We start from the raw sequence: 12,655 nt of genomic DNA, 5'->3' as shown, positions 1-12,655 counted from the left end.
TCCTCTTCCCCAAATTAACCAATTTTATCCTGTTGCTTATTGCAGTAAGTGCTTTTTAAAAGATGTCTCTACTTTTTACCAATTTATTTGTTCACCTACCCACTTTCCACCTTATTCATTATTTATTCAATTTTTTTCATGAAGATTATTTATTAGAAATTCCTTTAGTGCTGGTCTATTGGTAGTAACTGCAATCTATTTTTATTTGTGAAATTCCCATTTTGATTCCATTCTTAAGTAATATTAAATGAGGACAAAATACTCATTTTTATGAGAATATTTATATATGTATTTTCAGTTCATTCACTGAGATTGAGTAATTCACTACCTTTCCTTTATTTATTATTGCTATTGATAAAACAGCAATGTTTAATTGTTGGTTGTGGTCTGTCTCTTCCCTTGGCTTGGTTTTAAAATTATTATTATTATTATTTTTTTTTATTTTTATTTTTTTTATTTTTTATTTTTTTTGCTGCTTCACACATTTTGAGATTTATATTTTTTTCTCTGAGAACTGAATTGTTTTATTACTTCTGGAAAATTCTCACCCATTCTCTTAATAGATAAATTCTTCACCATTCTCTTTCTTTTTTCCTTTGAAACTTCTTTTGAATAAATGTTGTACTTACTCATTTGACTTCTATGTCTCTTAAACTCACTCATATATTTTTCCTTTTTTTTTTGTCTCTCTGTGATTCTGTGAATAATTTCTCCAAGTTTATTTTTTCTATTCACCATATCTAATCCTTTTTTCAAATATTTTAGTGACTTTTAAAAATATCTACAAGTTATTTTTATCCTTTCCCAAATTTTTATCATTAGTAATAATCTTGTAGTATGCTCAATAAAAATTATGGGAACTGAGGAGTTAACTGGGATCAGATATAAAGAAAATGAACACAAGTGTCTTTTTAATAATTTTTTAAGCAACAATGGATTTATGCTTTATGATGCTTTTGTAACTACCTAACATTTTTATAATTACAAATTTTGAAAATATATATCAGCATGTATAGATCTACCTAATCTTTTTTATTGCTGCAAGATATTCTATTATATATATTTTTATCATGCTGTAATACTTTCTTAAATATTTGATTCCTTCATCTATTTTAATCAATTTAAAAATAATTATCTTTTAGTATATTTTAATCTTATTCTCTAAAGCTCTTGTGTTTTTATTTTTGCTTTTTTCTTTTTTTGTGGATGCAACTTTTTTGGTATAGACTTTTTCCCCCTTCATAGATCACAGGTCAACTCAACAAGTTGAGCTCTTATTTTACTTTGCCAGTAGATGAATTTTTCCCTTGCTATTTCTTCACTGAGGTCATATGCTTTATGTATCCTGGCTTTATATATACAGTTTGTCTGTGCCAGTCCAACTCTCCAACTCAAGCAATCCCAATGCCTTATTTTTTGGCCCATAATGTTCATTAAATTCCTTTAAATAACCAGACTAAGAGCCCTTATTCCCTCAAGCTGCCAAAGGGCTAGCATTGGTTGACAAAACTGGCTTTCAATTTTCTACTTGCATTTAGCCAATGGGGATTTTACAACTTCTTTGTGAGTTTGGCTATGCATTTTAAACAATCTTTGTTATCGTATTATCCCACACTTACAGGTGTTTGCAGTTAAAGATTTTCATAGTCTCAAGTTATCTGTAATATTGCTAGGCATAGGCATCCCACTGTTTCATCACTTAGCCTTAGAAATGTTGGCTGCCATTTGTCTTTGTAATCCTCTCCCTAGTTCTGGGCACACCTTGTCTTAATTTCTTCTCTTTGGTAGGAAAGCAGGGCTGATTTAAGTTTTAAACTTTTACATGGGGAGTGTTCTGGTTGTTTGAATTTCAAAGTGAAAGTGAATATACTTAATGTATAATGCCAGGGACATAGTTTTCAAATATTGTTATTCTTCCTCATCTACCTTCACTACTCTCACATGATAATAGCTCAAGGTCATTCATATTTCAATTTTACAGTTGCATTCAGTGCAATGTAGTGGAAATAATAGTGACTAGAGTGAAACAACCTGAATTATAGTTTAAGCTCTTCTACTACATTGTATAACCTTGAATTATCTATCTCTTAGTGCCACTGTTAATTTGCATAAAACCTTCAAGTTCTGACTATGATTATGTTATTCTAGACCTTGTTACTTCAAAGAAGAACAGAATGATTAAAAACTGAAAAGTTTTATATTTTTAAGTTTTAAAAATCATAATTTGTAAAGTCATTCTTAAAAGTCAAATTTAAGGGTAGCTCAAAGTGTCTGTTCCCACCCTCACCCCCGAAAAAACAAAACAAACAAACAAACAACAACAACAAAAAAAAACAACCAGGAAAAAGGATTCATTAGACACATTATATTAAAATTATTTAGGGTAAAGATTAGATTTGAATAGGAAAAGTCTAGATACCTGGATATGTAGATTTCTAGGTTACATGAAGGACCAGAGCTCACTATTTTGACCCAGAGCATAGTTGAAGGAATTAAATACAGTCACGAAGCATATAATTAAACAACTAACTATGGTATTTTACTCCTTAAAGTAATTCGCCATTTTAGCTATAGTCTCCATTTAGCCTATTTTTCACATTTACTCTTTCTTACCCCTAAGTACAGAAAAGAAAACAATCCACTTAAGCCCAGAAAGTAACAGAAGTCACTGGAGAAGTTCTCAGATCCTCGCTGCCCTCTCTCCTAAGAGCTACTTGCACTACCCTGTTACCCCGAAAATAAGATAGTATCTTATATTAAGACAGTGTCTTATATTATTTTCTCCCAAAGTTGCGCTAGGTCTTATTTTCAGGGGATGTCTTATCTTTCCATGCGCTAGGTCTTATTTTTGGAGGATGTCTTATTTTTGGGGAAACACGGTAGTTAGGAATCACATACACATATGTCTATGGCCAAGTACTCCCTTTAATAAGAATGCTGGGAAGAACATTTGTAGGTCTTTTTGCTCATGGCCTTTTGAAAGTAATTTTAACATTTCAGAGGTGAATCATTCTTTCCATTTTGCCTACTCACGCATATGGGTTCATTCTGTATTTTTACCAGTGATTAAGGAAATTATTTTTCTTTATTTCTCTTTAACAGTGGTGAAAGTCCTTAAAATCTTTGATAAAATTTCCTCAAATCACTGATAGCATTTTCTAAACTCGCTCTCTGGAGGCCTTGACTGGTGAGTAGGGAAATGTACCTCCTATAGGCTTCCAGTAGGTGGCAGGTACAGTACTTCAAACCTCCCAAAACATGAAAAAATCCACCAGCTCAGTACATAAATATAGGTTGTTACTGTGTTTTAAATCTTAAAAGCAATTTAAAAAGGAGTAAAACTTCTGTTTATGGATCTAGTATCATATTAGCATATAAGTATCTTCTTATTTTTATCTTCTACTAAAAGTACAAATGCAACAAATGAAAATATGTCTTTATCAGGAAACGCCTGCAATTCCAGATTGCAAATTAAGCATTTAAATGTTGAATAATATAATCATCATGTTATAGATGTTAATTAAAGTGCTTAGTGAACAAAGATACATTTAGTAATTTTTAAATATAAATTTTGGAGATGAATAACTATTGTTTTATAGCAATTATAGTTTAATAGGCTTCCATTTAAATTTTATTGCTTTTTTTACAGATTCATAGATGGCAGAAATACAAGTAGATATAAGTAAATATATACATATGTACATACATGCATACAAAAATTTATAAATCCATTTCTTTGTTTTTTCAAAAATAATTTTATCGTGTTTTCTTCAACTTACTATGGAAATAAATGTCTACTATGTATTCGGGGGGAAAAATTGCTCTTTGTGACTTATGGTAAGCCCCTTGTAGAAGAGAAATGAGCACTCAGTCAGACCACACATTACCTGACTAGTAAGATAGAAGTTTGTTCTGAAGTGGGTGACTGTGAAAGCTTCAAAATATTCCATTGCACATTCCTATACACAATTTTATTAAAAACATGTCCAGGTATGACATGTCTATAGACTTTCAGAAATATTTTGTTATTAACTCAGTAAAAACACTTTCAAATGATTAAAAAAATAGTTTTAACTTCAATCTATATTTTGAATTCCTTTTAAAGTTATCATTTTTGTGCTATACAGATGTTCAATGTCATTTGTTCAAATGAAACTCAGCTAAAATTATACTATGACCAAGTTTAATGCTATACATTTTACTTGTTTATGTTGTTTTTAATATATATTTTATTATCTTTTTACAGAGAGGAAGGGAGAGAGATAAAGAGCTAGAAACGTCAATGAGAGAGAAACATCGACCAGCTGCCTCTTGCACACCCCCTACCAGGGATGTGCCCGCAACCAATGTACATGCCCCTGACCTGAATCGAACCTGGGACCTTTCAGTCTACCACTGAGCCAAACCGGTTTCGGCCATTTTACTTGTTTTCTTTTCTGTCCTACCCTTTAAAATGTAAGCCAAGTCTTAAAATTCCATTTTATGGTTTATTCATGACTGAATCCACAACATTTAGATGATGCTTGGTGCTCAGTCGATGCTTGGTACATAAGTGTTGCTAAGTGAATGAATAGATTTACTTTATACAGTTAGGTCACAGAATAAAAAAATAACAAACAGTAGTCACTTAATAAATGTTGGATTGGGCCAGTTCCCCTTTTCTTCTGCCAACCCCTTCCCATCTATCTAGCACACTAGAATCCTCAGAGCCATGTTTGACTCTTGTTTTTCTTTGTCACAGTAGACTAGATAATAATTTTCAAAATCTTGGCTCCTGAAACTGTTGTCCACAGATTAGCAGCATAGGTAGTATCTAGAAAATTATTAGAAATTCAGAATTATGGGCCATAGCTCAGAACTACTAAATAAGAATTTGCACTTTAAGACAATTCTCAGGCAGTTCATGCACACAATAAAGTTTGAGAAGCACTGATGTAAGTCACTGTGCTTCTTCCATGTGTCCTAGATTTTTCACCCCTTTCTCGTCACCGTGAAAGAGAACATCTTCTAAATTCATCCAGTTGTCTCTAAACTATACAGCATACCACAACCAGATTCTACTTTAAAAAAAAAAAATATTTTATTGACTTTTTACAGAGAAGAAGGGAGAGACATAGAGGGTTAGAAATATAGGTGAGAGAGTCATCGATCAGTTGCCTCTTGCACACCCCCTACTGGGGTTGTGCCTGCAACCAAGGTACATGCTCTTGACCTGAATCGAACCCGGGACCCTTCAGTCCACAGGCTGATGCTCTATCCATTGAGCCAAACCGGTTTCGGCGAGATTCTACTTTTTAAACAAATATTTGTCACATCCTTGGCTTAAGGATCTACAGTTCCTCCTTTTACCTACTTTCAGGAATTCCAACAATTACTCATTTGGAGATCAAGCATCTCCATTATCTGACTCCACCCTCTCCCCTCAATGTCATCTCTTATCACAAGTTTATTCTTTAGTTGGATTTTCTGTAAATTCTTACCATCATTCTTGGCTACTGTGTCTCTTCATCAAAAACACATGTCACTTTTTATTTAACTAAATGCTATTCATCATTTAATATTTAACATGACGAATCACTCCTGCAGAGTCTTCCCTCATTCATAGAGCCTACATGTATTTCTCCATTTTTTACTGCACACAATTATGCTACATAAGGCTCATCATGTAGAAAGCTGCATTGGAGAGTTTTGTTATAAGTGAAGATAGATCCTGTCTTCCCAAGTAAGACTTTTAAGTTAATCAAAAGCAGAAATTTCATTATTCTTATTTTTTTTGTAGTACTGATAACTATTCAGAAACATAAGAAAATACTTAGGTTCCATTTTAAATGAATCTTTGTTTAGGACTCTGGGTTTCCAGTAACATAAGGCAAAGCCAGCCTAGCTTAAGCATAAAGAATCAGTAGAGCCTCAGAAGGTCCAGGAACTAGAGTGTGGAAAGCTCTCTGGAATGCCTTCACCATTCAGATTCTTTTTCTTTCTTGTTGGCCTGTTAATTTGCACACATTTGCTTCATTCCTCTCTCTTCTCTCTGCGCATTCCTTGTCTCTACTTCTCAGGTCCTTACAGGAGGCAGATCACGCTCACCAGGAGGCTGCCTTTGAGCTACATATTTCAGGGTTCAAAGAAATTGGGTCAGCCTCCTCTCACGTGACCTCAGATTCCTGATGAGTCCAGCTCAGACTTATCCAGTCAACTAATGGCAGGAAGGGAAATCATGGCCAGGACACCAATGTTTTTGGGATAAACAGTTAATAGTGGGGAGAGGGAGTCATGACTTAGGAAATTATTTCCAAGTGTGTAAATAGAATTTTGGCCAATGTCTATTTACATAAGAAAAGAATGAAGCTTTTTTTTATGCCTTCCACAAATACAGAAGGTATAAATAATTCAACTGTCTAGCTTTCTCTTTTTCTAAAATCTTCATTTATAGCTTTGGTTTAGTCGTCAGATAAATAATATAAAGGTTTCACTCTTTACATCATCATGGTCACAGCAGAAGAGATGTCAAGCAGTTGTCTTTCTAACCTGCTTCATTTAGAAAAGGGTGCATTTTTTAAGCACTCTCTAGGATTTGAACTCATTCAGCTCCAGTTAGCAGATGATCAGAAAACTATGGTACATCTACACAATGGAATACTATGCTGCCATGAAAAAGAAGGAATTCTTATCATTTGCAGCAACCTGGATAGAATTGGAGAACATCATGCTGAGTGAAATAAGCCAGTCAATGAAAGAAAAACACCACATGATCTCACTCATTTGTGGATAATAAAGAACATCATAATCTGATGAACAAAAAGATTGATACAGAGACAGTAAAGCATCAAACAGACTGTCAAATTACAGCAGAAAGGTTAGGGAGGGATGGGGGAGATAAGAGATTAACTGAAGGACTTGAATGCATGCATATAAGAATAACTAACGGATGAGAAACATTGGGGGGTGAGGGCATGTATAGGAGTGGGGTAGGAGGGGCAACAGTAAGATATACACACATATAATACCTTAATAAAAGAAAAAAATTTAAAAAGAATCTATCATACAATTACAATAATTCTAAATATACACTTCTGCTACTGGAAAAAACAAAAGTGGCAGAAAAGATCTGTTTACAAAAAAAGTTGCAGAAGGATTTTTATGATGATTAGTATTTTGAAATAATTGAACTCTGTTCTTTCTGACTCTTACATGTGCACGTGCGTGCACACACACACACACACACACACACACTGAGGTCATTGAATCCATATGGAAAAGAAACAAAAGTAGCAGTGAACTCTAAAATGTGGAGTTTCCCATAACATATAATTATGATTTGAAAATGTGGTCAAAAGAAATAATATTTTGGAGTTATGAAAATGTTCAAAAATTAGATTATGATGATACTTACACAACTCTGTAAATATTTAAAAAATCAACTCAATTGTATGAAATTATATCAACAAAACTATTTTAAAAAGTTATATGGGAATTAAAAACCAAATTTAGAGAAACCTAAAAAACACAGGTACAATGTTGCTTGGATCAATATTTGAACACTAAAGTGTCACTTAATATGTGCAACTCATCATTTTGATAATGTTATGGAATCACAAGCAATTGGTTTTAGGTTATCCAATATTTGAGTAAGGCGAATTATTAAAAAAAGTTCAGTGATATATGCAAATTATAGTTATGCCATTGTTATAGATGGTATAAATGAAGCAATTCATTTGTAGCAAATGACTAGTAGTTTTTTATTAAAGTAGTATATGAATGACACTAACTATGAGAATGAGCAGTAGACTTTAACTATTTGGTTACTCAAAGGTCGAATATCAGGGAACCTTGATCTAATTATACAAATAAGCTCTCAAAGAAGAATCATATGTAGGTTGTTTTTGTTTGTTTGTTTGTTTGTGTGGTTTCTGTGTGTGTGTGTGTGTGTGTGTGTGTGTGTGTGTGTGTGTGTTTATGAATTATCTGGAATGTCCTGCTACTTTGATTGGTTATTCAATTCTTCATTTCACTTTGTTCACAGTCTCAACTATGTTTCAGTAATCAGTACTCATAGACTAAGCTAAATAAACCTTAACATTAGCACTTGTTTAATGCTTCATTGAAGCTCTAACAAGATTGTTGCATGAGGTCTTTGTCTGGATCATTAAACAAATCATACAACTGCTAATTCCAGTTATCTGTGTGGGAAAAGGAAACATCTTGCAGACAAATGTAAAATTTTTAAATTTTCTTTTATTAAGGTGTTATATTTGTACATAGCTTACCATTGCCCCCCTCCACCTCAAATGTAAAATTTTTAAAAAGCCACTCACCATCCTGCAAAATGCATTCTAGGCTGCAATTGTGCCTTCTTCTCATGCCATGTTCTACAACTCTGTAAAGCAATTTTCTATTTTCTCATTGTTTGTTAGTGATAATCTTGGGTTTAGTGATTGCTTTCTGTGTCTTATGATAGCATAGCCTCTAATTGTTACCCAGTGTTGCTTTCGTAACAGGTTCCTCTTCGTTTTCCCTTCCTCCATCACGTTGTAGAGCAAGCCATCTTTACACGTATGCCACAGTCTACATTTCTTATATATTCTGTATTAAGAATCCCTGTTTTTTCAATAGCCAACTCTCTATCCCCACTGACTCTGCTTCCCTACGAAATTCTGACTTTGACCTATTGACTATCCAGCAATGAAGAATCAGTCAGGATCTTTTGTGATTTTTTATTTCTTTCCTCTCCTGACCCACACAAATCTGTGACCAATAGAGTTTTGAAGTGACAATTTAGGAACAAGTTGCTTTAGTGTTACTATGGTTGGACATAAGGGAGAAAATATTTGCAACAACTTTACATAGTAAAGAGCTTATATCTAAAGTATACAGAAATTCCTATAAATCAATAAGCAAATATCAGGCAATACAATAGAAAAATGGACAAGAGAGCTGACACTTGACTCTCCCCAAAAAATTACATTTATATAAATATTTGAGAAGGTCCTTAAAACTTAGTCTTCAGGAAAATATCTATTAAAACCTCAATGAGATAAAGCCTACTTGGTCATTGTGTAATCCCTTTCATATAGTGGGTTCTACTTGCTAATATTATGATAAGGATTTTTATGTCTAGATACAGTAGGTCCTCAGGTTACATTGGAGATCCGTTCCTACACCGTGACATAACATGATTTTTGCCATAAGTCTGGACCCACCTACGTAAGCACCTATGGCATTCACAAGGAGCACATACACAGCACTAATGAAGTGAAACATTAAAAAAAAAATTTAAAAGAAAGATAACAATTACTAACCTTTACTTGTGATAAATAAGTAATAAAAACATAGAGCACATATATACATACTTCGAAATGATGGCAAAATCATTTTTAATATATTTTATTGACTTTTTACAGGGAGGAAGAGAGAGGGATAGAGAGTTAGAGACATTGATGAGAGAGAATCATCAATCAGCTGCTTCTTACACACACCCTACTGGGGATGTGCCCGTAACCAAGGTACATGCCCTTGACCAGAATCGAACCTGGGACATTTCAGTCTGCAGGCTACACTCTATCCACTAAGCCAAACCAGTTTTCGCATAAATTCATACTTCTAATAATTGGCAGAGTCGGGATTTAAATTTAAGTAGTTTAACTCTGGATTTTATACTATTAATTACCTTTTAAGATCTCAACAGTCATTACTGATTTCAGAAATGCCAGTGGGCTGTTATGAGGCTGGTCTGGGTGCTACAAAATGCCCTATAACTTTGCTCATATAGGATGACTGGCAATAAAAAAGAAAGAAAGAGAAATGAAGCCTTATATATTTGATGTCAAGTCATTCTAAGATTTCTAAGAAAATACATAAAAAGGAAAATTTTAAAGTTGATTTTTTAAAGCTTTATGTTCAACTCTGAATTTAAAAACAATAAAAATAAGAGGTGCATGATTCCAGAGGTACCAGCTCAGGCTCTGACACTTAGATGGGTCCTTACCAGTTAATACTGACTGGCATTTTTCTGGATTTCTGGGAGGACTGCTGGAGCATCCACAGACTTTCCAAAACTGGTCTGGCACAAAGTCACCCATGTGTATCTCCAAATGGACAAATACTAAATCCGGTTCCCCTGTGATGTCTTGGGGCACAAATGCATGTGCAGTCTTTCTGCAAAGACTGCAGGGGGATACAGCAGCCATGGAGGTGTTAGTTGGTGGACTCCAGTTGCTGTAATTCCTGATCTGCAGATACAAGTGGTTGTGAGGTCTGAAGAAACCAGAACAGGACCTGAAAGTGGAGCCCCATTAGCCCCACAAGAATCAGGCTCAGCAGAATCTGTTTGTTTTCTGACACCAGATGACTGATCTATGAGGAGGACAAGGTCATAGATGAGGTCAGATTAGAGGACTGCCCATTGGTTCTTTCAATAGTCCCATTTCACCCACCCACCTACCCACCCACCAATTACATGAGGCCTACTGGAGGCTTATCCCAAACATGGAACATTCTACCTGAACTTCTAGCTGTACTGAGACCCTCCTGAGGGAGCATGTAGTGACCCACAAACAAAAGAGTTTAAGATTTCTGTCCTATAATTATGCTCCCCTACTCCACACTTAGGGAAATATCACCACACAGCCAGCTAGTATTATTAGAGTGGCAATTATAGTCTTCCTAATCCTATATGGGACAAAGACTCAAGTCCCACACTCTTGAAATGGAGGTGGGAGGTGATATCTAAATGAAAAGCAAATTTCTTTGCAGTATTGTATTCTGCTACATTGCCAAATTTATTTATTAGGTCTAGTAGTGTTTATGATGCAGTCTTTTGGGTTTTTCTATGTATAGTATCATGTAATCTGCAAATAAGGACATTTTTATTTCTCTTTTCCAATTTGGATGCCTTTTATTTCTTCTTCTTGTCTGATCGCTGTGACTAGTACTTCTAATACTATATCAAACAGGAGTGGTGAAAGTGGGCATCTTTGTCTTGTTCCTATTATTTAGGGAAATGAGTTTAGTTTTTGCCCATTGAGTATGATGTTAGATGTAAGTTTGCCATATAGGGCTTTTATTATGTTGAGGTATGACCCTTCTATTCCCACTTTGCTGAAAGTTTTTATCCAGAAAGGGTGTTTGATTTTGTCAAATGCTTTTTCTGTATCAATTTATATGATTATGTGATTTTTGTCTCTCACTTTGTTTATGTGATGTATCACATTTATTGATTTGCAGATATTGTATCATCCCTGGAATAAATCCCACTGGGCCATGGTATATGATCTTTCTAATGTAATGCTGAATTCGATTTGCTAGAATTTTGTTGAGGATTTTAGCATCTATGTTCATCAAGCATATTGGCCTGTAGTTCTTTTTTTTTTGTTGTGTCTTTATCTGGTTTGGGGATTAAGGTAATGCTGGCTTCATACAAAGAGCTTGGAAGTGTGTCTTCCTCTTGAATTTTTTTGAATAGTCTGAGGAGGATAGGTTTTAGTTCTTCTTTGAATGATTCGTAGAACTCCCCTGTAAAGCCATCCGGACCAGGACTTTTGTTTGCTGGAAGATTTTTGATCAATGTTTCAATTTCTTTGATAGTTATAGGCCTATTCTTGAGTCTTCTTGGTTGAGTTTTGGGAACTTGGATTTTTTCTAAGAATATGTTCATTTCATCTAGGTTATGCTATCCCAGCTTCTTTTTCATTTCCATGCACCTGAAAAACCTTTTTCCATCCCTTCACCATCAGCCTGTGTGAGTCCTTTTTTCTGAGGTGGGTTTCCTATAGACAGTAGATATATGAATCATGTTCTTATCCACTCAGCTACCCTATGTCTTTTGATTGGGACATTTAATCCATTTACATTTAAAGTTATTATTGATTGGTATTTGTTTGTTACCGTTTTTTTTTTTTTATGCCTGTGTTCCTTCTTCCCTTTCTATTTCTTATTTTTTTTATAGCAGATATATATTGTAGCATTTCTTGCATTACTGGTTTGGTGTTAATAAACTACTTTAATCCTTTTTTGTCTGTGAAGCTCCTGATTTCCCCCTCAATTTTGATTGATAGCTTTTCTGTGTACAGTATTCTTGGATTCAGACCCTTTCTTTGCATGACTTTGTATATTTCATTCCATTCCCTTCTGGTCTGATGTGTTTGTGTTGAGAAATAAGTCACTAGTCTCATTTATAGGCCAATTTTAGTATTCTTACTTTGTTGTTGGAGTTTGCAATTTAATTATAATATACCTTGGTTTTGGTCTTTTGGGGTTCATTTTTTTAGGACTCTGTGAGCTTCCTGGATATGTGTGAGTTTTTTCTTCTGTGCATCAGAGAAGTTTTCTGTCATTATTTCTTCACACAGATTTTCTATTCCTTGCTCAGTTTCCTCTTTTTCTGTCACCCCTATTATGTAGATGTTGTTTCATTTCATGTTGTCCCAAAGTTCCTTAGGCTCTCCTCCTGGTTTTTTATTTTTTTTTTCTAGATGCTGCTCTGCGTGGGTATTTTTTTCTACCTTATCTTCTAGCTCACTGACATGGTCCTCTGCTTCTCCTACTTTACTGTTGATGCTTTCTATTGAGTTCGTTATAGCAGCAATGTTATGCCATTTTTCATTTCTTCTTGGTTCTTACACATATTGTTGAATTTGACTTCCATTATTTTCTGTGA

This window comes from Pipistrellus kuhlii, unplaced genomic scaffold (assembly GCF_014108245.1).
Source record: "Pipistrellus kuhlii isolate mPipKuh1 unplaced genomic scaffold, mPipKuh1.p scaffold_m20_p_1, whole genome shotgun sequence".
Classification (NCBI taxonomy): Eukaryota; Metazoa; Chordata; class Mammalia; order Chiroptera; family Vespertilionidae; genus Pipistrellus; species Pipistrellus kuhlii.
The sequence above is the reverse complement of the archived record's forward strand: the minus strand, read 5'-3'. Positions refer to the sequence as shown.